The following is a 24,579-nucleotide window of genomic DNA, read 5'->3' on the forward strand; positions in this document are numbered from 1 at the left end:
TTACCCTGTACTCGGTGGCCAATTTTCTTGACCTCTTCCTCCATTCTGTGTCCACGCTTTTCAAGTGCAGATACTCCAGCATTCTAGTCGCGCATTTATTTTGAACCTTAATTTAAAACAATTTTGCTCTTCACTTCTCTGACTTCAAAAGAGGCCCAAGCCATGTTTCCCTGCACTGCCTCATTTATGGTTTTGCCGTGGGCTCCCAGTGCCAACCGGCCTACTCATCTTTGGTTAACTTCCAACCCCGACAACATAGCCGATTTTAAGCACGGAATGGCATTTGCGAACGTTAGAGCTGCCACCATTACTCCTTTCCAGATTTCAAGTCGGAAAGGGAGGGGGAGTTGGAATGCTCATCCATCAGGGAGCCCAATGCAATATAGTAAATTCAGAATGTCAAGAGCATCTTTGGTTATGAGGTACAATGAGTGCAAAGAAAACTTGGCTGGGCGTAACGTATTTGTGGACCTGGAATAATTGCACGCAGAAGAATCAAGAGTTAGTGGAATGCCTCAGTGCTGATATTAAGGGTTTTGGGAATGATGCCAAAATTATCCTATTAGAATATTGGCTAGCCGGGCTTGTTGGTACGAACACATTATTTAGCAAACAGCGCGAATAATGGGCACACAGAAAAGGTACACACGACACAGGAGCTATCCCATTAGGTAACATGAATGCCCACATACAGGATCTACATGGCTATACCGACAACAACGGAAAGTCAATGCTAGATCTTTGTGAGCAACATAACCTCCTTATCGTGAACACAGGGCCTTAGTGTGAAGGGCAGACCACGTGGGAAGTGGTAAACCAGCAATCGACCATTGATTAGTGTCTCATGACAGAAGGAATCAAAGATAAGTTGAGAGAAATGGTCATTAACGAAGAAGGGTATAGCAGCATAAAGAGGGACCACAAACGCATAATCTTGAATATAGGATATGTCGTTGGGAGACAAGGAGTGCAAAAGGGCCAGTCCAAATTTGAACGCTGAACAAATAACAATATAGACACAAGAGTCGAGGAAGAACTTGGCAAAGGGCTAAGAGTGGTAATTAGAGAGCTTCTACGTGTAATAATGACAGAAATACGGAAAGACAAACAACATGTTCGTTGGAAAGGAAAAAAGAAATCGAAAAGCTGGGGGGACAGGGAGATACGAGAAGTGATCGCCGAATGAGAGAAAGCATCCCGAGAGCAAAGGCAGGCAAAAAAAGTGTAGTTGCCGCAGGATGAAGTAGGCAGTAAGTGGGAAATATAGCGGGAGAAAAACCTCTATGGTTCAAACACTGGTGCAGGCAAATATAACAGGTGAAAATGAACATTGGTTGTCGGAAATGCGCGAAAGAAAGAAGGCCGCACCTAGAATACTCTGGAACCACATAAAATTATTTGGCAGGAAGTCAACAACAATACAACAACATATCCTAGACGAAGATGAAAACAGACTGGAAGGAGAAGCGGCAATAAATTACATCCGAAAAGTAACTGCCGAATCTTTCCAAGGCAATGACGAGGTTGTATTTGAAGAAAAAAAGAACATGAAAGAGACCTAGGTGGAAAAGGAGCTGGTGCTGACAAATTTAAACTGGAAGAAATTGGAAGAGAAAATTCCTAAGCGCACAGCCACAGGGCTAGACGAGATTCCCGTTAGGCTGATAAATGAACTGGGACCAAAAAGTAAGGAAGCTCTGGTGAAAGCAGTGGAAAAAATTTTAAGAGATAGACGAATACCAGACAGTTGGCGACAAAGTAGAATGAATTTAATTTATAAAGGTAAGGGGGAGAAAGATAGAATTCACTCGTATAGACCGTTGACCATTACATCGGTAATATACAGGCTAGCAATGCAGGCAATCAAATTAAAGCTGCAAGCATGGGCAGAGGATAATGACATGTTGAGATAACTTCAGAATGGCTGAGTAGAAAGCAGAGTGAAGAGTAGAAAGCAGACCGTTATATGTGGCCTTTTTAGACATTACAGGAGCGTATAACAGCGTAGACCGCAACGTTTTGTGGGATATTCTGGAAGGGTAAGGCTTAGGCGATGATTGCCTACAGCGTTTGAGAGCGATTTACCTAGAAAATACCGTTTGCATTGAATGGGAAAGGATGAGCCGCGAGGAGAAAGTTGACATCAGCAAGGGACTGAGGCAGGGGTACCCTTTATCCCCACTGCTATTTATGATATACATTGTGAGGATGGAGATGGCGCTAGAAGGAAGTAATATCGGGTTTAATCTCTCACACAGACAGGCGGGCACAGTAGTAGAGCAGCAGCTTCCAGGTTTATTTTATGCGGACAACATTGTGTTGCTAGCTAACAAGCAAAGTGATTTGCAACGTCTGGCTAATATATGTGGACAGGAAGGCGAGTATTTGAGTTTTAATATAGTGTTAAAAATACGGGGTACTGTATTCAATGAAAACAGTGAAAAGACAGTGGCAATACAGGCTCATGAAATACCTCGGGTAAAATAATATAACTACCTTGGTATATGGATAAACGAAGGCAATAGATATATGGAAACACAGGAAAAAACAATAACAGTAAAGGTAAAGAGAAATGCAGCCATAATTCAACACAGCGCTATGGGATACAATAGGTAAGAGGTTATCAGGAATATGTGGGAAGGTGTATTGGTTCCAGGATTTACATTTGGAAATGTAAGTCCTCACTTGGGCAGCAGCAGAGGCACAGAAAGGACTCGTCCTAAAGTTCATTTGTACACTTTACAGAGTGCTGCTTGTCTGGCGAGGATCCACAGCTGCTGCGACACGTGCGAAAGGGTAGCCTGGGACCGGCTGCGCAAGACGTTGCGTGGAACTATGATTCCATGCCAACTGTCATCAGTAATTACCATTTGCTAATCTACACGTGCCTAGCTGCCTCGTCAGCAAGTCGTGCCCAGGGGACTCATCACGTAAGGATGACGCCCCCCCCCCCCCCCTCCGTCCCGTATCCAGCAGCTTATAAAAGGAGGATTCACCGAAGCTGTCTTCACTTGGGCAGCAGCAGAGGCACAGAAAGAACTCGTCCGAAAGTTTATTTGTATACTTTGCAGAGTGCTGCTTGTCTGGCGAGGATCTACAGTTGCTGCGAAACGTGCGAAAGGATAGCCTGGGGCCGGCTGCGCAAGACGTTGCGTGGAACTCTCATTCCGGGCTAACTGTCATCAGTAATCACTGTTTCCTGATCTACACGTGCCACCGTGTTGCTGTTGCCTAGCTGCCTCGTCATCAAGTCGTGCCCAGATGACTCATCACGTAAGGGCGACAACCCACCCCCCTTGCCCGCCTCCAGCAGCTTATAAAAGAAGTATTCACCGACGCTGTCTTCACTTGAGCAGCAGCAGATGCACAGAAAGAACTCGTCCTAAAGTTCATTTCTACACTTTACAGGTTAGTAAATAGCTTCACTTTTCCATAGCTCTTCAAGAAATTTTGCAGTTGGCTGTACCCTGCACTGTTGCCCTCAATCATCTAGCTATGAATACTGTTGCCGCTGTCTCATGCATTGATTGTGGCTTGAGTGTTGGTTCTGAAGATGACTGTACGGTATGCAGTGAATGTCTTGGTTCCTATCACATAGGACCCTGCTCTGACATAAGCGAAATAACATTTAAAGGAAAAACTGATGCAGCAAAAAAGCAGTGGCGATGTCCTATGTGCAGGGGAGTAAGAGCCAAAAAAGTTGTTGATTACTCCAATGTTTAGTCACTTAAGAATTAATGAAGACTGGAAAATCTGAAAGACGCTGTTATTGCTACCAAGGCCAGCGTGCAAATGTTGTCTGACAAATACGACGGTGTACTTGCTGCCATTAAGGAGCAGGATACCAAATTGTCAGATGTGAAGCAGAAAGCTGACTCAGCAAAAAACGAGTTTGAGCATTAAATAAATTCAAGATATAAGAAATGATCTGAATGAACTTGAACGATAAAATAGGACGCTCAACCTGGAGTTTCATAGAATCCGTAAAACTGATCATGATGACTTGTTGGAAATGGCCAATAGAGTTTGTGCCTCAATTCAGATACCAGCTCTAACAGGGGGTGATGCAACGGCAATAAACCGTCTAACTTCTAGGCCGCACAGGACACCAGGCATTACTGTACGCTTCTCGCGACAATCACTTCGAGACACCTGACTACATGGCCGTAAGAACCTGAGGGATGCGAAATCGGACGTGATGATTCCGGAGAACTTGACCAAGTAAACTCAAACCTTGCTCTGGGAGGCAAAGCAATGGGTGCGGTAGAATGACATCCATATTGTATGGTGTGCGAACGGTAAAATTCTGATGAGACGCAAGGTTCGTTCTCCTGTCATTCTCGTGAAGAATAAAGATTTCCCAAGCACAGCTTAAGGTTTGTGTCGCGCTTATACCCATCTTTGTTTCTTAAACCATGTTCGTTTTACCGACAAAATTGCATAAACATATTGGAGACAGATATCTGCCTTGCATAAAATTTTTTCACTTATATTTTCACAGCTTGATTTCCAGTTTGAAATAATCATGTTAACCGAAAGTTGGTACACTAATGATGACAATCCGTTTTCTCTGCCTGGTTACAATGCTTACTGTGTAAATCGTTGCGGCAGTGAAAGTGGTGGTGCTTTCTCGCTTGTAAAAGAAACTTTTCACTGTGAACTCCTAACAGAATTTTCCTGTTCTGAACCTGATTGTGAGAGGCTGATAGCTGTCCGAAACAATTACGTCTTCTCAGCCGTGTATCGCCTTCCCTCCCTCAGAGAATATTTCAAAATTTATGACTCGTTTAGAAAATCCTTTTCGAGATTCGGTGAATAGATGTGTAATTGTATGTGGCACTGATATTAATATTTACATGTTATCTAATGAAACTTACAAACGTGAGCTGACGTGTTTTGTTTGATAACTTTAGACTACTCAATACAATTAACATGCCAACAAGAGTTACTGCCAATTCATCCACACAAATTGAAGTCTTTGTCACGAACGTTAACGCTGACGATGTTAGAGTAGGAACCATTTCATGCTATATATGCAATTACATACTTATATTTCTAGTTACTAAGCAACAAATAAAGAAGAAACGACTCTCTATATCAATGCGTTCTATAATATCCCCTAAACTTGAGAATTCTCGTCAAGAATATTTCACTTTTCATGGAATGACGTTCTAACACAGGGCAACGCAAATTTTACAGTCAAAACAATTATTGAAAACTTCAAACGAATATATGATCGTAATTCTGCTCGAATTACCCACTGCCCAGCTACAAAAAATGAGAAAGCCGTTGATCACGTGAGACCTGTTGCACAAAATTAACGAAAAGAATGATGTACAATAGAGTTTTTAGCTTGTCACGACCCACAACTATTTAGTGCCTTTAAAAAAATTTCGTAATCGCCTAAATAAAGACATCCAAAAAGCTAGACAAAACTACTTTGATAACATTTTTATGCACTTATCTGGTGATTCCGCTTCCACCTGGAAAAATATTAATACAGTTCTAGGAACACCCAACTCAAATAGCGTAATTACAGAACTTACAAGTAACGGCAGTGTTGTTAGTAGCAGCCAGTTATGTAATATGTTTAATGATTATCTAGTTAACTTAATTTTTGCTAGAACATCTCATGATGCCATGTCACTCATCAAGGACAAATGTCCAAGTACTATGTTTTAAAGCCTACTTCTGAAAACGAGGTCTATAAGACAATCATGCAACTTAAATATAGTAACTGCTGTGATTATTTTGATTTTCAAATCAAACCAATTAAATGCGTTGCTGACATATTCGCGCAACCTCTTCCTGATATAGTTAACCTCTGTCTGTCAAGAGGAACTTTTCTCTCAATATTACAGACGGCTAAAGTGTGCATTTTGTACAAAAATGGAGATAAAAATAACTTGGCAAACTACAGGATATCGATCTTGCCGGTATTTTCTCAAATAATAGAAAAAATTCTTCATTCACAATTAGTGGCATTGATTAATAAACATAACGTATCATGTGATGCACAATACGGCTTTAGAAAAAAACGAAATAGAAGAGGCGTGCAGACAAGACACAAGAGTAGAGAAGTGGACAACACGAACGCCGACTATCAACTGAAGGGAGCACTGAGGCGAAAAAAAGAAAGAAGACACAAAACTCATCTACGCAAGCTCAGTTTTGTGTCTTCTTCCTTTTTTCGCCTCAGTGCTCCCTTCAGTTGATAGTCAGCGTTCGTGTTGTCCACTTCTCTGCTCTTGTGTCCTGTCTGCACGCCTCTTCTTTTTTGCATAATGAATCCTTACCAACTTGCTCAGCTTTCTGTCGTTCGAAAAAATCGATCTACTGAACTTGCATTACTTGACCAGAAAGAGTATATTCCAAATTGCATAAAATCTACACAATTAGTGCTTAATATTCTAGTTGATTTCAGCAATGCTTTCGATTTTCTCAATAGAAAGTTGCTTTTACAGAAGTTAGATTTATACGGTATACACGGTGTCACATTAGACATTTTTAGCTCATATCTTAGCGAAAAGAAACAATATGTATGTAGAAATAATTTTGCTCCGACAATTAAATAAAGCTCTGTCGGTGTTCCTCAGGGCAGTATATTAGGCCCTGTTCTTTTCACTTTATGCATAAATGATATGGTAAACAGATTGTTCAGCAAAACTTATCGTTCATGCTGATGATACGAGTGTATTTTTCGTACATGAAGACATTCACTTGTTAATTAAAAAAAAGAAATCATATTACATAATTTGTACGACTGGGCTTGCTCAAATGGGCTAGTAATTAATGCAGAAAAAAACAATTAGGCGGCTATTTTTCGAAAGGCAAGCAAAAGGCAAGCAGGTGCATGTAACCTCTTCTGTATATCACAATAATAACGCTATCCAAATTGTCGACTTTAGGCGTCCTATTTTCACATAACATGTTATGGGACACACAAGTAGGGCAAGTGGTGACAGAAACGGCACATATAAATGGTATAATTTATCACACCCGTTATCTGCTACCGTTGAAAACAATACTTATTATCTCCCAATCATTGTTTCTATCCTTTGCTCATTACTGTTTTCTAGTATGGGGTGACACAACGCAAACAAACATTGATAAACTTACCAGACTTCAAAATAGATTTCTTAAAATTGCTGCTTAAGAGAGTCTAATCATTCTGTTAGTTATACACAAGAAAAATATAAATTAATAGGTGTGTAGAATCTTTACAATTACAAGATTTGTAAGGCGATAAAAAACGAACCTAAACAAAGAACGACAATTTCTGAACTGGCCAACCTTAAGGGGAAGCTTTAGCTCGGGCCCAACTCCGACGCGGCCTATTCAAATACATGTAAAACGCAAACACGTTTTTATGAAATAACCCCTGAACCGATTTTGATGAAATTTGTTGCATTTGAAAGAGAAAGTTAAATTCTAGTGACTGTTGGAAGCAGAATTTCGATTTAGGGCTTGAATTTTCTTAAATCGACTTTCAAATATTTGACCGTTTGAAAAAAATAGAAGCCCGAAGTTTACAAATTCATAGCTCTGCATCAAGAACAGATATCGCGGTTCTGTAAACGGCATCCATATATACCATATACCATTTTACATCTTACGTGAATTTGTTACGTTGGTTACAACGGTTTTGCAAAAGTTGTATTTCCCTATGATTAATTTTTTTTATATTCATGTGTAACATATCAATTTTGTCCGCTTTAGATGTACTATTAGATGCAATTCACAGAATTGTATTATCACTTTTAGTGGTTGAGTTACAGAGTTGTAAACTTGATAGTTTCGTTTTTTTAAAATTTTCGATTTTTGGCAATATTTAATAAAAAATTGACGACCTAACTCGAAAATTCGAAACCAACAGTCACTAGATTTTAAGTTTGTCTTTTCAATGCAACAAACCTCGTCAAATTTGGTGCTGTGGTTGCCGAGAAAAACGAATTCTCCTTTTACATGTATTTGGATAGGAGCACTCGAGCTAAAGCTTCCTCTTAAGCCCACTGGAAATAAGTATGATACACGCCAGCATATTCGCTGATTAGTGACTCGATCAGACACTAAATATGCGACCAGAGGCTATGCAATATTATTCCGAAGATGTTAAATTATCTTATTGGCATTGATGTGAACGTAAAAAAGTACGACTTAAACAGATGTTATAGCATTGTTTTTATAACCTTAGTGCTTATTTATAGCAGCCCTTCATTATATGTGTGATTTGTGCAATTGTATAACAGTAATTCAATTCTATGTCTTTTCAAAAAGCGTGTACATTTTAGGTTCTATTTTATTATTGCTTGAGCAATAACTATCGTATCCTGTTAAACTTTGTTTTACAATACTTATGAATTATTTATGAATTATTTTGTAATAATTATCCGATCTCAGGTTTGATATTTTATGTTTACTATTAGATGTCATTGCTTTGCGGCCCTTTTGTAGGTAGTGAGAGCTAGTCAAACTGCTTTTGTGCAGCTTCTACTCCCGCTATCCTTCATGTACAACGCATGATAATAAAGATTCAATTCAATTCAAATGCGGTGGTTTGCTTGAAATTAGAGGTACAATCAGGACTCGATGGGAACCAAAGGTCAGTGGGTCGCCTCGCATTGGGCGCTCACGGGAAGACTACAAATGAAGGTGTGCAGAGTGAGATGGGCTGGACAAGTTTTGAAGTGAGGGAAGATCACACTAAAATTGATTATGAAGAACTCCTTAGGAGTATGGAAGAAAGTGAATGGGCTGGGAGAGTATTGAGGTATTTTTACAAGAAAAAGTCGATTCACAGTGAAGGAAAAGAACTAGGAAGCATTCGAGCAAGTATGCGGCCTGTATGGTGAGCAACACAGCAACAAAGAACGTCAAGTGGAAAGTCAGAGAGGCTGAAATAATCTCATGGGTGGCGGCAACGGAAGAGAAAGCTGCCATGAGTAACTTCTTATGAGGGAAAAACAAAATCAGGGAAGAACGAATTTATGATAACACAAAGGGAAATGCATTACTTTTCGAAGCGAGATCAGCATGCCTTAGAACATGCACTCATAAAGCGAGGTATAAGTAGGAAGAAGATGCATGTGCTTGCCGCGGTAAAGCTAGCGAAACGATGGAGCATGTTTTGTTAGAATGGGAAGATATGTGCCAACCGTTCGATTTAGGCACCAACGGCCTCCTTGAAGCCCTTGGGTTCAGTGAGAGCAGGGGGATAGTAAACATGTCCGCAATAGATATTAGTAAGGGGCGATTGGAAGATTGGTGGAAGAAAAGTAGGTACGCGACGAAAAACGGAGACGCACAAAAACAAAGTTCACAATAGGAGGTCCGAAAGCTTGATAATGGGAATTCATCTGTTTTTTTTTTTCTTTTTTCTTTTTTAGCATATAGGTAGGACAATAGGCAGTATAATAGCAAGAGCTTGGTGGCGCAACCCACCGCCCCGTTCAATAGCGGACGCTCATAACATCCATCCATTCATACATCCATCAATCCACATCATATTTGAATATGGAAGGATTCACCCAGTGAAAACCGTAGGCAACGCACACCATCCAGAAGCATTTGTGTTTAAAGTGGACGGAAGCATCAACCGGTAAGCAGTCGAGATAAGCAAGAGATGTTTAGAGCACTGGTGGAGGAAAAAAACAAGGGAGAGATTGATGTGACAGGTTTCGATACAGGCATAGGTAGCGGTACAAGGTAGACAGAAAAGTTTCGAGCAAGAAAAGAAAGATGAAGGAGATGCATGCAAAAATTCTAAAATGAACATCATGTATAGCGTACCTGATTAATTCAAACAGGCTAGGTGGCTAACAGTCACAGCCCCTTTTTAAAGGGGATCCCAATAAATAATCATCACCACCATCATCATCATCATTATCAATAAATAATGTTCCTTCAATCCAATTTATCTATTTGTTTATTTAGCAAGACGTCACAGGCCTACGAAGAGGCATAGCGTGAGGGGGGCACTTGGTACAATTACCAGTTAAGGGCTTCCGCTTGAGTCTTCTGGTCCTTTCCTTCGTCCGTGTGTTTCGTGCTCAAACCAAAGTATGAATAGGAAAAGGTAAAAACTTGGCCCAGCTTTCAATTCTGCTCTAGTTGGCATAGGTAAAAGACGATATGTTCCCGAGTGAGTTGGGGGTATGAAAGGGGCGGAGTCACTGTGCGCGGCACTATTGCACCACCAATCACGTGATAGGAGTAGGAGGAGGGTCAGACTGCTTAAATTTTTTGACACAGATTATCAGGAACGATCGACACAAACCACACAAACGATCGGCCCACAAATTAGACTGCACTGTCTCCGGGATCGGCCCACGAAAGAGGCTAGAAACAGATGATGCCCGATACGGAAAAGCTCGCTAAGAGAACTCGCTGAGGAAGATTGTCGTTGAAAATTATTTTTTCTGCGGTGCTGTGCAGGATCGAGCCTGCCCTCATACGGGTTCCTCAGGCACAGCAGCCCGACACTGTAACATGCTGTATCACGAATGCGCGCGGACAGGGAGGGAGTTGCAGCGTGCTAAATTGTAGTGTTTCCTTGTAACGTTGGTTGGTTGGTTAGTTTGGATTTAATGGCACAAAGGCAACTAAGGCCGTGCTGCGCCAGACAAAAGACAGTATGGAACGCAACGTTAGAGCAGGTAAACCTGCATTACATTATAGTTCGTGTAAATAACCAGTGTTTTTCTAAAAAGTCGGACAGGTTAGCAAATGGCACTAGGGGGTCATCTGCTAGTAATAGGGCAGGGTGTAATGGAGTGTGCAAATTATACAGGCTGTGTAAAAACCTCCGTCTCAGTGTGTCGATGTGTGGACATGTTATTAGGATGTGTATGACTGTAAGAGGTTCATGGCATTTTTCGCAGGTTGGCGGGTTTTCTTTTCGGAGGTGGAAATTGTGCGTCAGATGTGTGTGTCCAATTCGAAGTCGACACAAGATCACCTCGTAGAACCGTTGCTGGTGACTGCATGATTTTGACTCGCCAATTACACGTTTAATAAGATGTAGCTCGTTTAAACATTTGTCCCAATCGTATGGCCATTTTGACGTCAAGGGCCACCGGATCGCATTCATACTGTCTTTATATGGAAGTGTTGTATTTCTAATGTTTTTGTACGCTGCCATTGATGCGCATCTATACGCTGCTTCGTTGCCCGGTATTCCAACATGGCTTGGTACCCAGCATTGATTGATTGATTGAAAACATCTTTATTTGCAGGATATTCGTAGAAGTCGTGGGTGGGCCGCCTAGTCCGGTAGCCCACTGGTTATTGCTGCTGCGCTGGCCCTCCCCACCAGCCAGAGCTGACGGTCAGGATCATCGCTGAGCAGAATAGCCTCCCACTGCTCTTTTGAGGGATTTGGAATGGGGTCAACTATTGGATTAAATTGGCAAGCCCACAGCATGTGGTAGAGGTTAGCTATCTGTCCACAGTGTGGGCATTGCGGGGAGTATAGTGTAGGGTACCACTGGTGTAACTTAGCTGGCGTTGGGTATGTATTAGTTTGTAGTCTCCTAAGAGCGTTCTCTTCCAACTTATTGAGGGATTTACGTGGTGTTGGGTACTCCTTCCTGGCTGTTCTGTATGGTGCGAGGTTGTCAGCATACACTGCTAAAGCAGTTAGGTCACAGCACCCTTCACGGTGATCAGGGGGAGACGCCCGGTATAGAAGAGCTCGGGCATGTCTGTGAGCGGCTTCGTTTCCTCCTGGTAGTTCCAGGTGACCTGGAAACCAGATGACTGAGGCTTGGCTGGGTGGATGCTTAGTCAGCAATCACAACCCTGACCTGTGAATTAATCCATTATTGAAGTTGCGACAGGCGTTCTGGGAGTCAGTGAGCACATCGGCGTTGGGGTTAGATGCTATAGCTAATGCAATAGCTGCTTCCTCTGCGTGAGTGGGGTTGGATGTTTTCATCGAGGCGCAATACACCATCGATCCTGAAGGCGTTTAGACCACAATAGTCATCACTCCATTCTTTGGCCCTGCGGCGTCCACATAGAGGGTGTTAGGTTGCCCGTCCCATTTTATCTGCAGGGCTTCCCCTCTTGCTTTTCCCCTTTCGATGTCATATGCGGGATGCATGTCCCTCGGAATGGGGTACACGTTGATGCGTCTCCTCACATCACGTGGTACCTCTTCCCTTTGGTCTATTGTATAGGGCAGGTTAATATGGATCTTTTCGAGCAGATCTCTACCTGGTTTTGTGACTGCGAGCCTATTGAGTTGTGAGAAGTATTGTGCTTCCCACATCTCTTTGAGGGTATTATGTACATGGCTTTGAGGGTATGTACATGTACATGGCTTTGAGGGTATTAGTACATGGCTCTAGGAGCCATGAGCAAAGCTCATGGCTCCTAGAGCCATGAGCTTTGTCGTTGGCGTGGAGTTTGGTAGCCCCAGTGCCGTCTTGTAGGCCTTCCGGATCAGTGTCTCCAACTTTTCAATTTCCGACTTGGAGAGGTTAAGGAATGCCGTCCCGTAGATTATCCGAGAAATCACGAAAGCCTGCACTAAGCGCATGGCGTCCCTTTCCTTCATGCCATGGTGCTTATTTCTGATACGATGCATCATCCGGAGGATTTGCTCGGTGGATGTTGTAAGCTTCTTCATAGTGGTGGTGTTCTGTCGCCCCTGCGGGATATACAGCCCTAGGATCTTGATCTCCGTGGGTTTCGGTACTGAGTGGTTGTCTATATACACCATGATGTTCTGCGCCATGGGTGTCCTCGGGTTCTTCAGGATGAGCAACTCGGACTTTTCCGGCGCACACTGGAGGCCTCTTTCACTGGCGTACTGGTCCACCGTGTCCGCTGCTGCTTGAAGACGCTCCTCGATCTCGGCGTCACTCCCCGAGTTGCACCAGACAGTGATATCATCCGCATACAATGTGTGTTTGATACCCGGGATTTCAGAGAGAAGGCCTGGGAGATCCTTCATAGCCAAATTGAACAAAAGGGATGACAGTACCGCCCCTTGCGGAGTTCCTCTCGGGCCTAGAGTGATGGGATCTGATTTTATTCCACCGAAGTTTATAGTGGCTTGCCTCGCTGATAAGAAGTTTTTGACACAGTTGTAGGTTTAGGCGCCACAGTTTGCGAGGGTTGCAATGTGGGCTTGTTGGTAATGCATCTTCAAGGGGAGTATAGTAGCGCGATTCAAAGACGGGACAAGAGAAGACACAAAGGGACACACACAGCGCTAAAGGCGCTGTGTGTGTCCCTTTGTGTCTTCTCTTGTCCCGTCTTTGAATCGCGCTACCATACTCCCCTTGAAGAAGCCACAGTTTGTGTCGGCGAGGCTTTGAAGAGTATTTTTATGCAGAACGTCATCAAACGCTCCTTTCAAATCAAGTGCCAGGATGGCCCTTGTCTGTGACATGGGAGGTGTCTCAAGGAGATCCTTGTACAGGTACAAGAGGGCGTCCTGGGTCGATAGGTGAGGGCGAAAGCCGAATTGAGTGTTAGGTAGGAGGTTGTTCTCTTCTAAGTATCTACTGGGTCTCGTGTTGATAATAATAATAATAATAATAATAATACTTTATTCCACAAAGTCACAAAAAAGCAGCGTACATAACAGGCCTGCCAAAGCCACACAGGGCTTGAGCGGCAGTGCCTGGCAGGCAGCGGAACAAGCGCTTATTCAATTGACGTGTACTTTTCACATTTAAAGTAGTATATGAGGAAGAAAAAAAATTAAGAAGCAAAAAAAAATAACTAATGATTCCCTGAGAGAACTAGTCAATTTGCCTGAGTGCCTTTTTTAACTTGTATTTTGTTCGAGCGCGCAAGGCGGTTTGAGACAATTTGTTAAAATATACAGGAACATAGTAGTCTCGTATTCTCCTGCCATATCTTGTACAACGCCTGGGTACGAGGTAAAGATTCTTAGGCCGCAAACAACGTGAGGGAACGTACTTCACCCTGAAATTACTTTCCCAGAAATGTTTTAGCACAACAGTTTCCAGCAGTAGTTGATTAAAGTCAGGCATAAATAACGTTTTGAAAACGTCCCTTTTCTCATGAAGATTTAAATCATAGCTGATGTTCTTTAGTATAGAACGGAGAATGGAGTTGACCCTAGTTTGCCAACGAATTGCACAATGACCATAAACTGTTATGCCGTACCTTAATACACTATAACACAACGCATGTACCACAACTTTTCGAACAGAGAGGGGCATATAATATCTCAAACTGTAAAGCACACAAGATACCGCACGAAGTCGTTTGCATACATAATCTAAGTGGGAGTTCCAGGAAAGATCACTGTCAAAGTACAAACCGAGGTATTTTACAGAAGTCACATAATCTAAAGGTTTACACAGACATGGAGAACACATTGAATTGTGTGGTACAAACGGGTAATCAATGTCTATTTTTTTTAGAGGATTGTGAAAACAAATAAGTTTTGTCTTTGACGTGTTAATATTGATTAAGTTAGCACAAAAACAGTCCATAGCCTTAGTAGCCATTGCTTGTAAGGAAGTAATAGCTTGCCTAAAGTTTGTTGATTGAGCTATAATGACAGTATCATCTGCATACTGATACAGTCCTACAGGTACCATATCAGCAAGGTCATTGCAAATGATGACCCCCTCTATGAGCTTGCCCAAACACGAGGTCAGTGATATCGGTCTTAGATTATCCAGTTGAAGGGGTTTGTTCGGCTTCGGAATGAACCGAACCTCGGCCGTCTTCCAGGATATTGGTAGCGTTTCTGTAGCCCAATGCTGCTCGTTGAAGCATTCCACCAGCGAGGTGATGGTGTCATCGCTGGTCCATATAATCCATACTGCATAGACTTCAACTGTGCAGACAGAGGCGTGCTGTGTCTAACGAATACTTCTTTCCCAATGTTCTGTTACAGCCCCCACATCCACGTGTTCTTTTGTTTTAGAGCCATCAGTAAAATTCCGTGTAATTTTGATATTTGTCCTGTAGAAAGCGGAATTCTTGTATGATGTGTTCGTGTGGGGTGTCTTTCTTCTTTAAATGTGTCACTGTCCACTCACATAACGGTGCGAAATCATGCCACGGGGGCAAACGCTGTGGTTTTCTCGCAACCTGAAGGACTTTGCGAGCAATGTCATAATCCCGAATATATTCCTCATATCGTAGGACAAGCGGCTTAATCATGTTTGGTTTGTTTGTATAGTGTAAGCGTGAGTTACACTGTGTGACAATATTGAAGCATATGTGTTGTGGTGAGGACTGAATTTTGAGTACGTAAGAAAAAGTTAGTGGCACTCTGCGCTGCTGTAAAGGAGGTTCATTACAGTCAACATACAAACTCTGGACAGGCGGTGCTCTGTAAGCACCACTTGCCAGTCGTAGTCCAAGGTTATGAACGGGATCAAGTCGACGGACGTAAGACTGTCTGGCTGAGCCGTATATGATGCTACCATAATTTAATATGCTGCGCACCAAAAAACGGTAGATGCGTAGCAGGCATTCGCGGTCAGAGCCCCAGCGCTTCCGGGACAGAACTTTGAGGACGTTAAGTGTATTGTTCGCTTTTATTTTAAGGCTCCTTATGTGATCAAGAAAATTCAACTTTTTATCAGACAGAACACCCAGAAACTTGTGTTCTTGTTTTACTGGTAGTGGGGCTTCTTGTAGCTTAAGGGTGGGATCTGGTTGTAGGCCTCTTTTTTGTGCAAGGATAACATTCATAGTTTTTTTCACTTGAGAAACGAAAACCGTTTTCAGACGCCCACTGCGTTAGTTTGTTTAATGTAATTTGAATTTGCCGTTCGCAGGATGTCTGGTTCGATGCACGACACGCAATTTCTGGATCATCCACATATAATGAATGCATTACAAAGGATGGAATTACCTTATTGACGGAGTTCATTTTCACCACAAACAATGTTGTGCTTAATACGTAACCTTGTAGCACACCATTTTCCTGAATGAATACACGTGATAGCGCCGTTCCTAAACGCACTTGGAATGTTCAATCCGACATGAAATCGGCTAGGCATTTGAGCATTCTACCTCGGATTCCTAAACCTGCCAAGTCCCTTAAAATACCAAACCTCCATGTTGTGTCGTACGCCTTTTCTAGATCAAAGAAAACAGTGAGACAATATTGCTTGTGTAGAAAGGCCGCACGTATCTCGTGTTCTAGCCGGACTAGGTGGTCCGTTGTCGAGCAACCTTTCTTGTACCCACACTGATGGTTATCTAGCAGGTTCTCCGTTTGAAGGACGTATGTCAATCTTATATTTATAATGGCTTCATAGGACCTTGCAACACAACTTATGAGTTCTATGGGTCTATAGCTGATTGCTGTTGTGGGAGGTTTTCCAGATTTCAAGAAAGAGATAATGATGGCTTTCTTCCACTCTTTCGGCATTCTTCCCGTTTCCCAGGTTATATTTAAAAAACGAAGCAAGGTTTCAACTGCATTAGGAGATAGATGAGCGAGCATTGCGTAATGTACTCTGTCTGGATCAGGTGCTGTTATTTTGTCAGTCGTGAGTACTCTGTTGATTTCCGGTAATGTTAAGGCCCCCCCCCCCCCCCCAATTATACGATCTTTCTGAACTTTCAGTGCTCGGAAGTTTGAGTTTTTTCGCCGATTGCTTATATTTTAGAAATGCAGCGGAATAGTTTACTGAGCTTGATATAGCATGAAAATGCTGCCCTAATATGTCTGCTTGTTCTACTAAATTTGTTTGTGTATCCGGGGGTGAAAGTATGGGTATCGTGTAAGGAGCGTAGTCACCTCTAAACTTACGAACCTGATCCCACATTCTTTTGGAAGTTATCGAGCTATTTATTGACAAGACATAATTTTTCCAGGACTGTCTTTCGGCTTGTCTGCGTGTGTACCTGGCTTTCGCTTTTGCTTTTTTGAAAGAGAGTAGATTATCTTGTGTTGGGTATCGCCGAAAGATACCCCACGCTTTGTTTTGTAGTTTTTTTGTTTGCGTACATTGCTTCGTCCACCAGGGCCTTAGGTTTTTTTCTTAGGAAGCCAGACGATTGTGGGATTGTTTCTGCTGCTGCAGCAAGTATAAAGGCGGTGATTTTGTCATTCATTACGTCTACGGTTAACTCATCTGATATGTTATCCAGAGTGGCCTTTTCAGCACGATGGAAGAATGGTTTTCAGTAACGAGAGGCCAGTCTGCTAGATGGAGTTTCCAACGGGGTGGCCTCAGTGGGATGCTAGGAAAAGATGTTTTTTTTAATCATAGCAGGCATATGGTCACTGCAATAGGGGTTCTCCCTCCACTGAAAATCGCCAAAAAGAGATGGAGAATACAGTGCCAGATCTAGGCAACTCATAGCTATTGTGCTTGGGCCGTAGTAAGTTGCCGAACCGGTGTTTAAAAGGCATATGTCATTTGTTATGAAATTATCTTCAAGTGTTTGACCCTTGCTGTCAGTTGTTTTACTACCCCACAACGTGTTATATGCGTTAAAATCACCGCCTATTAAAAATGGTTCCAGTAGCTGGTTTAAAATTAACTCTAGATCTTTTACGGAAAATGTGAACGCGGCGGAATGCATACTGAACAAATGGTGATGGTTTTATGAGCTAAAACGGTGACAGCAACAGCTTCTATGTGACTGTTAATAGGAACTTCTCTGGCTGCAATACCACCCTGCAGCACAATGGCTACACCACCTGACAGCCGGTTCGTCTGCGTACGTCTTGCCGTACAACAGTGAAACCTTTTAAGATATTTTTTGTGTTTTTCGCCTAGGATTGTTTCCTGTAAGCGTAATACCACAGGAGAGAAGCTAAATAACAAGTCTTTGATGTCACCTAAGTTATGTAAGAGACCTCTACAATTCCAATGGATCATAAAAGCCATTATAAAATTGAAAGGTAAAAAATGATATTAACGAGTGAATAGGAGATAAGAAAGATGTTAAGTGACATCGATCTGAAGAAGGCAGATACAACAGAGTGATAACCCTTAGGTTATCACCTTCTTATTTTGGCTGGTTATTGGGAATTTGTCCCTCTTTACGCGCTCGAGAGAGCGCTTGTCTTTCAGTGTCGATGACACCGGGGTTTTTGCGTCGACCTCCATCGCTCTCGCTGAGGCGCTGGAGGACCGAGAGTTGGGCGCCGAGACACGCGTGTCTCGGGCGTTGAGGTTTGCTTGACCTTAGAACCCTGCGGGACTGGTGTCTGCAAAACATTCGAAGAGGGTGGAGCAGTGCTGCCTGCTTCCACCACGGGGGCGGGAGGAGTCACTATGGGCACCACTGCGCGTAGGCTCGGAGGACTCCGGAGGCCTCTGTGACGCGGCCCCCGCCTGCATGACATCGGCATAAGTTCTTCGCGGAAGGTACGATAGCCACTTTCTGGCTTCAAAGAATAAAATTTCTTCTTTCACAGCTAGTGCAATTACTCCCTTTTGCTTTTTCCAGCATGGGCAAGACTGCGAGTAGGCTGGATGGTCTCCTTTGCAGTTAATACAATATGGGGAAGAAATGCAGTTTTCAGATTGATGATCGTTGGAGCTGCCTTTAGCACAGGTTGTTTGGCCTCGGCATGCATGTGAAGCATGTCCGAACCTTTGGCACTTGAAACACCGTCTTCGGTTCGGGATATATGGTGTGACGTTTACTTTTACATACCCTGCATCCAGAAAGGTAGGCATTACGCTTGTTCCAAATGTAAGTATGACGTGTTTTGTTGGGATTTCTTGGTCATTTTTGCGGACGACAATTCTTTGTACTTTTGTTACGTTTTGCTCCTGGAAACCCTCAAGGAGTTCCTCATCGCTCAGGCCAATAAAGTCTTCCTCTGATATCACACCCCGGCTTGCATTCAGTGTTCTATGTGGTGAAATTGTCACTGTGGCGTCGCCAATACTGGTAAGTTCCGACAGCTTTTGCGCTTGATCTTTGTCATTTAGTTCGAGGAGGAGGTCCCCGCTAGACATTTTTGAAGCTTTATATGTAGTTCTGATTTTGTCCTTCAGACACTTGGCCACCAGAAAGGGAGAGAGCTTTCTCACTGTTATGTTATTTTTACTGTGGACGACATATTATTTGGGAAATGACGGGGCGTTGCTCCGAAAGGAGAACTGGAACGGTGCTTCGGTGCGGCATCTTTTCAGACACCGATCATAGAAGTTTGCGCTGCCATAAGAAAATGTGTGTTCGGCAACAGCGCCGACCGCTTACCCTGGAGCCCAACGAAGGGGAGGCGGCAGAGTTTGCGTACAAGTCTGCACGACGCCAGTCGTACGCCGTCACTATAACCAAATATGGTGTACCCAAGGTAGGATAGGCACACAAGGTTAACCCTTGCCGCCAAGGATAAAGAAAGTAAACAGAAGAGAGAAGACAGCAAAGGCCAGAAAGTGAGAGAGAAAGAAGATTCGAGGAGGGAGAGACAGGAAGAGGTGAGTGCCGATTTCCCCCGGATGGGTCAGTCCGGGGGTGCCGCCTACGTGAAGCAGAGGCCAAAGAGGTGTGTTGCCTCCGCCGGGGGGCCTTAAAGGTCCGAACACCAGGCATCGGCTCAACCCCCAGGATCCCCTTTTCCCGGACACGGCTAAGCCGCGCACGGCTACACGCGGGAGGGTCCAACCCTCGTGTGCTCGGGTACGTGGTGTCGCAAAACACCAAACGCCTGCTGACACAGACGCACCTGCGGGGCTTTGTAACGTCCAAAGGTGTAGAAAGGAGTAGGTCTGTGGATACCCGCGAGAAAAAAGTGGATGCAGGTGGGTGGTTACGTTCATAAATCTGTCTTTATGAGACGTCCGAAGGTGTAGACGCCGTGGTGGCGCTGAGACACACGTGCGCATGAATGTAATTGTCTTTTAGCCGACTACTACAAATTGAAACTCAAAGATTTTTCGGCAATGCGGGTTTTTACTACGTCGTTTTGACGCTGATCGCATTAACGTCGACTGTCGTCGTCAAATGGGTTCTGTTAAATATTTTCTTTGATTACTTGCAGATGACTGTTTCTGCCTTGCACCAGAGCAACATATGACTTGCAAACTTCGACACGAAATTCTCATCGCAGCACTTATTCTTTTGTTAGAGTCAACTCTCAAACTTCTTTTTTTGCTAAAGTAATCTCATGAGTCACCTCTTGAAATACAATGCCACCTGCGAAGTGAAAGTTGCTGAGAAATTCTCGTTAATCATCACGCTGGTCCTTTCCACTCAAGCCCCTTGAATATATTTTGAAAACGAGCGGTTAGTAAAACGCAGACGTTATATTAACTTGCCTAAATAGAGTATCGAGCAATATGTTTCCACTTCTTTTGTGAAGCAGTGTGGCAGCTATGCAAAAGTCGTGATCTCCGATGACACGTTCACGTATGCTTCTTCCACGTTCTTATCACACTGCGCCTGGATGTCTGCGTGCGTTTACAATGATCTGTGCACCTTTCTTTAATCAATGAAGGTCAGGTATACGAGGCAATTCAAATAGAAAAAGAAGCCATGCTATTTTAAATAATGAGCAATGTATAGCGCACAAAACAGCAGTAGAGCAATGACCCGGTACGTCCTTCTAGGCAAATTGTTTTATCATCATATCCCATACGACATCATTGCACGGTTCTATTCAGAAATCGCAACGGGCGCCGATATGTGATTGCGCTATTCAGAGACTGATGAAACATAATATGAATACCAGGGCATTAGAGCATGCTTGTAGATTTGTATTGAAAAAGTTAGTGACCTCGGACCTCAAATTTAGTGCCAGTGCGAAAGCGGGCTGCTGCAGAATGCTGGAGTCAATGCCTTTTTTTTGCTGCAGTGACCTGCGAATAGAGAAGCAGTTTTTATCTTGGCTTCTTGCATAATTGCACGTGCCAATCTCTCATTGTTCCTGACGCTGGCGTGATCATGTTACGACCGCTGCTTTACGGAGATATCGACCTCAAACACGCAAGTCTTGATCCGCAAAAGGTTCCATTGTGAATTATCGAGGTCATGGTATGTGCGATGTCAGATGCCATCAAAGACATCATGTTGGCGTGTCGCTCTGAAATATCGATATAAACGTATGGTGTGAAGGCCATTCAGCCTGCCAGCGTGTCAATATTACTCTGCCAGTATTAATGATAAAAGCAACCTACTGCTGCAGCAGCATAGTTCCCCCAGCAACAACCAACATCTGCACACTGCGCCTAATAATTGCACTGTGGCAGGCCTTCAGAGCTCCTCGGACTGAGAAACCAGCATCAATGCTTTACACAGGTGCACATATATTCTAACTTGCAGCGTTCAGGAACAAAAATAACGTACAGCGCGAAGGACAAGGACTGCCTTCGCGCTTCTTCGCCTTCGTGCCAGTCCTTGTCCTTCGCGCTGTACGTTATTTTTGTTCATGAATTACCAACTAGCCCAAGCAACCACCCTAGTTGCAGCGTTCGTTTATATGTTCTTATCTGCCCGCGCTCGAGGAAACGGCTCATTGTCGCAAAAACTCCCGTCAGGCTACCAATGGGTCGTCATAATGCTGTCGCAGTTAAGGCATGAACACAACCGAAGCGGGTCGAGTGAGCGTGTCGGGATGGATTACGCCTGTTGAGTTTCTGTAAACGCTAGCTGGTAGGGCTGAATGAGAGTCGAGTCGGGTTCACTCAACCGGACCCGTTAGCAGGGTGCATGTAAACGCGGACGGGTTGGGCCAGAACCACCTAGACTAGGAGAAGGCCTCCGCACTCGCCCGCACCTATCCTCTGACGTCACCCGACTCTGCCCTAGCCGTTTCACTGCGCGTGGTGTCGCCCTTGAGCACCAGGTGGCGCTAGGTGCTACGCGACGCACAACAGGAAACAGGAAACTGTGTGGGAGTCGTTGGTCGTGGCTCGCGGACGCTCCTGTGTACGAGGCTTCAGCGACTTCGTTCGTAGCCAAGTACTCTTTTATCTTTATTAGCTAGTGTTTTGAAGTGTTTTCTTTTGCATGGAGTAGGGGCGCAAATTTTGAATTCTTGGTAGGAGTAGTAAACGTACCGGCTTTGTCTAGGGCTGGCGGCTCCCCCGTTAGGCCTAGGTGGTAGGAGCGACCTTTTTGATAGGCTTTTTTAGTTCTTTCAGCTAGCTCTTCGGATTCTTACATGGAGTAGGGAGTGATAATTCTTTATTTTTGTTTGGGATAGCGGTCGAGGTCGGCTTTGCGTGAGTGATTTGGCGAACTTGCTCGTTGGGCCTAGGGACGTAGGCCTAGCGATGAAATCGAAGAACGTGAAGGCCGAGGGAGACGGGGAGCAAGTGCAGTGCGACGAGTGCCTGCAATGGTGCTTCCTCGACGAGACTAAATTCCAGAATTTAGCAGACGCGGAGGGGTCTAGCTTCACGTGCAGGTCGTGCGAGGGCGTCAGGGAAGCCGTCCAAAAACTGGAAGGGAATTGGGCGGCTAAGTTCGAAAAGCTTCAGGCAGACCTGAGGGAGGAGCAGGAGAAGCGGGTAGCACTGCAGGCGAAAGTTGAAAATTTCGTCAAGGTGGAGGCGGCCCAGGCCGCGCAGTTAGTAAGGACTGTGGCCGAGCTTGAGGAAGAGAAAGAAAGGAGCGCCGAACTGAAAAAGCGGCTCGACGCGCTTGAGACGCGGGCAGCCGAGAATGTCGGGTCAGGACACCAAAGCGGTGGCAAAGACTCAGAAAGTAGGGTAGACCCTACAGGCGAAGTGGGAGGCAGGGAGCCAAAGCAAGCGGTCGCCAGCTCGTCGACGGTGAATCGGCGTAGCTATAGTGAAGCAGCGCAACACGCCCCGAGTGAGGCGACGCTGCAGCCACAGGAAGCTGGAAAGAGCGGCACCTACCTTCAGGCCGCCACGCGGAAAAAGCAGGAGCCCAGGGAACAATGCCCTTTGTCGCGTCCGAATCACGCGGAAAAGGACACAGGGAAGCAGGGAGAGGTAGGAGAGAGTGAAAGGGTGATTATCGCTGGCGACTCAAACATGGCTGGGTGCTCAAAAGCAATTGTGGAGAGGGTGAAAGGCGACAAAAGAGTGGCGGTAGGGACATTTCCAGGGCGGACACTGAGTTCTGTCATGGAGCGAGCAAAAGAAAAGCTCACGGAAAATGCCCACGTGCGCAACCTTGTCGTAGTAGCAGGTGGGCTAAATGACGTCCTAAACAGGAAAGGGCCAGCACTAGCCCAGCGCTTGGCGAAGGGGGTGGACGACTTGCGCGAGCTATCCCCTCAGGTGCAGATCGTGGTGTGCACGGTGCCGGAGGTGCCTGTGCGTGACAGTCACGTACAAAGAGCCGTAATGGCTGCCAATGAGGCAATATGGAAAATGAGCCGAGAGAAAGGCTTCGATGTTGTCGAAGTAAACAGGGAAGTGAGAAGTTGTGGTGGTTTTAAACGAGATGGGATCCACTTCAATTACAGGCTAGCACGAGAAGTGGGCTGGCGACTTGGGGGTCGCGCTGTTGCTTTTTTAGGGGGCCCGCGGGCGCTCAGGAGGTCAGAGTAGGTAGTAATGAAGAAGGTCCCCTAGGGGAACATCAGCTAAGCATTGCCGTCGATAACAGAAAAAGGAGGAAAGCAAGAACAAGAGCTTGCCATGCAATAGGCTACATAAACATGCAGGGCGGCAGAAGAAAGGAAAAGTGGGCAGAGATTGAGGAGCAGTTACATAGAGAACAAATAGGGGTGTATGCGGTTACAGAAACGCACCTTAGAGACTCAAAAGAGCCGCCAGTCATTGAAAATTATGTATGGGAAGGGTGCAACAGAACTAAGTCGGAAAGAAAGGGAGGGGGATGCGGAATGCTCATCCATAAGGGAGCCAAATGGAAAAGAGTAAATTCACAATGTGAAGAGCATCTTTGGTTATCAGGTACAATGAGTGGGAAAGAAACTTGGCTGGGAGTTACGTATCTGTGGACCGGAAAAAATTGCACAGAGAAGAATAAAGAGTTAGTGGAATGCATAAGCGCTGATATTAAGGGTTTCGGGAATGGTGCTGAGATTGTCCTATTAGGTGACATGAATGCCCACATACAGGATTTAGATGGCTATACCGACAATAACGGGAAGTCAATGCTAGACCTTTGCAAGCAACATAACCTCGTGATCGTGAATACAGGGGCTAAGTGTGAAGGACAGATCACGTGGGAAGTGGGAAACCGGCAATCGACCATTGATTACTGTCTGATGACAGAAGGAATTCATGATAAGTTGAGAGAAATGGTCATCGATGAGGAAGGGTTTAACAGCATAGGGAGTGACCATAAACGCATCATTTTGAAAATGGGATATGTAGTTGGGAAAGACAGCAAGGAAAGCACAATGGCCAGTCCAAATTTGAACGATGAACAACTAGCAAATATAGTCACTAGAGTTGAGGAAGAACTTGGCAAGTGGCCAAGTAAGGAGTGGGAATATGGTGAGCTTCTAAGTGTAATAACGACAGAAATACGGAAAGAGAAACAACATGTTCGTTGGAAAGGAAAAAAGAAACCGGAAAGCTGGTGGAACAAGGAGATACCAGAAGCGATCGCCGAACGACAGAAATCATCTCGAGAGCACAGGCAGGCAAAGAAGGCGCAGTTGCCACAGGATGAAGTAACCAGTAAATGGGAAATATACCGGGAGAAAAAGTCTGT

The 24,579-nt window shown here is 44.3% G+C and overlaps 1 long non-coding RNA gene across 1 annotated transcript in view; it reads left to right on the forward strand.

The window, feature by feature from the left end:
* LOC129383648 (uncharacterized) overlaps positions 1–24,579 on the forward strand; it is a 31,209-nt gene continuing 6,630 nt past the window's right edge. The window contains exon 1 of the long non-coding RNA XR_008611511.2: positions 1–3,408. This is a non-coding gene — a long non-coding RNA (uncharacterized lncRNA). The remainder of the gene's footprint in view (positions 3,409–24,579) is intronic.

This window comes from Dermacentor andersoni, chromosome 8, assembly GCF_023375885.2.
Source record: "Dermacentor andersoni chromosome 8, qqDerAnde1_hic_scaffold, whole genome shotgun sequence".
Taxonomy (NCBI): Eukaryota; Metazoa; Arthropoda; class Arachnida; order Ixodida; family Ixodidae; genus Dermacentor; species Dermacentor andersoni.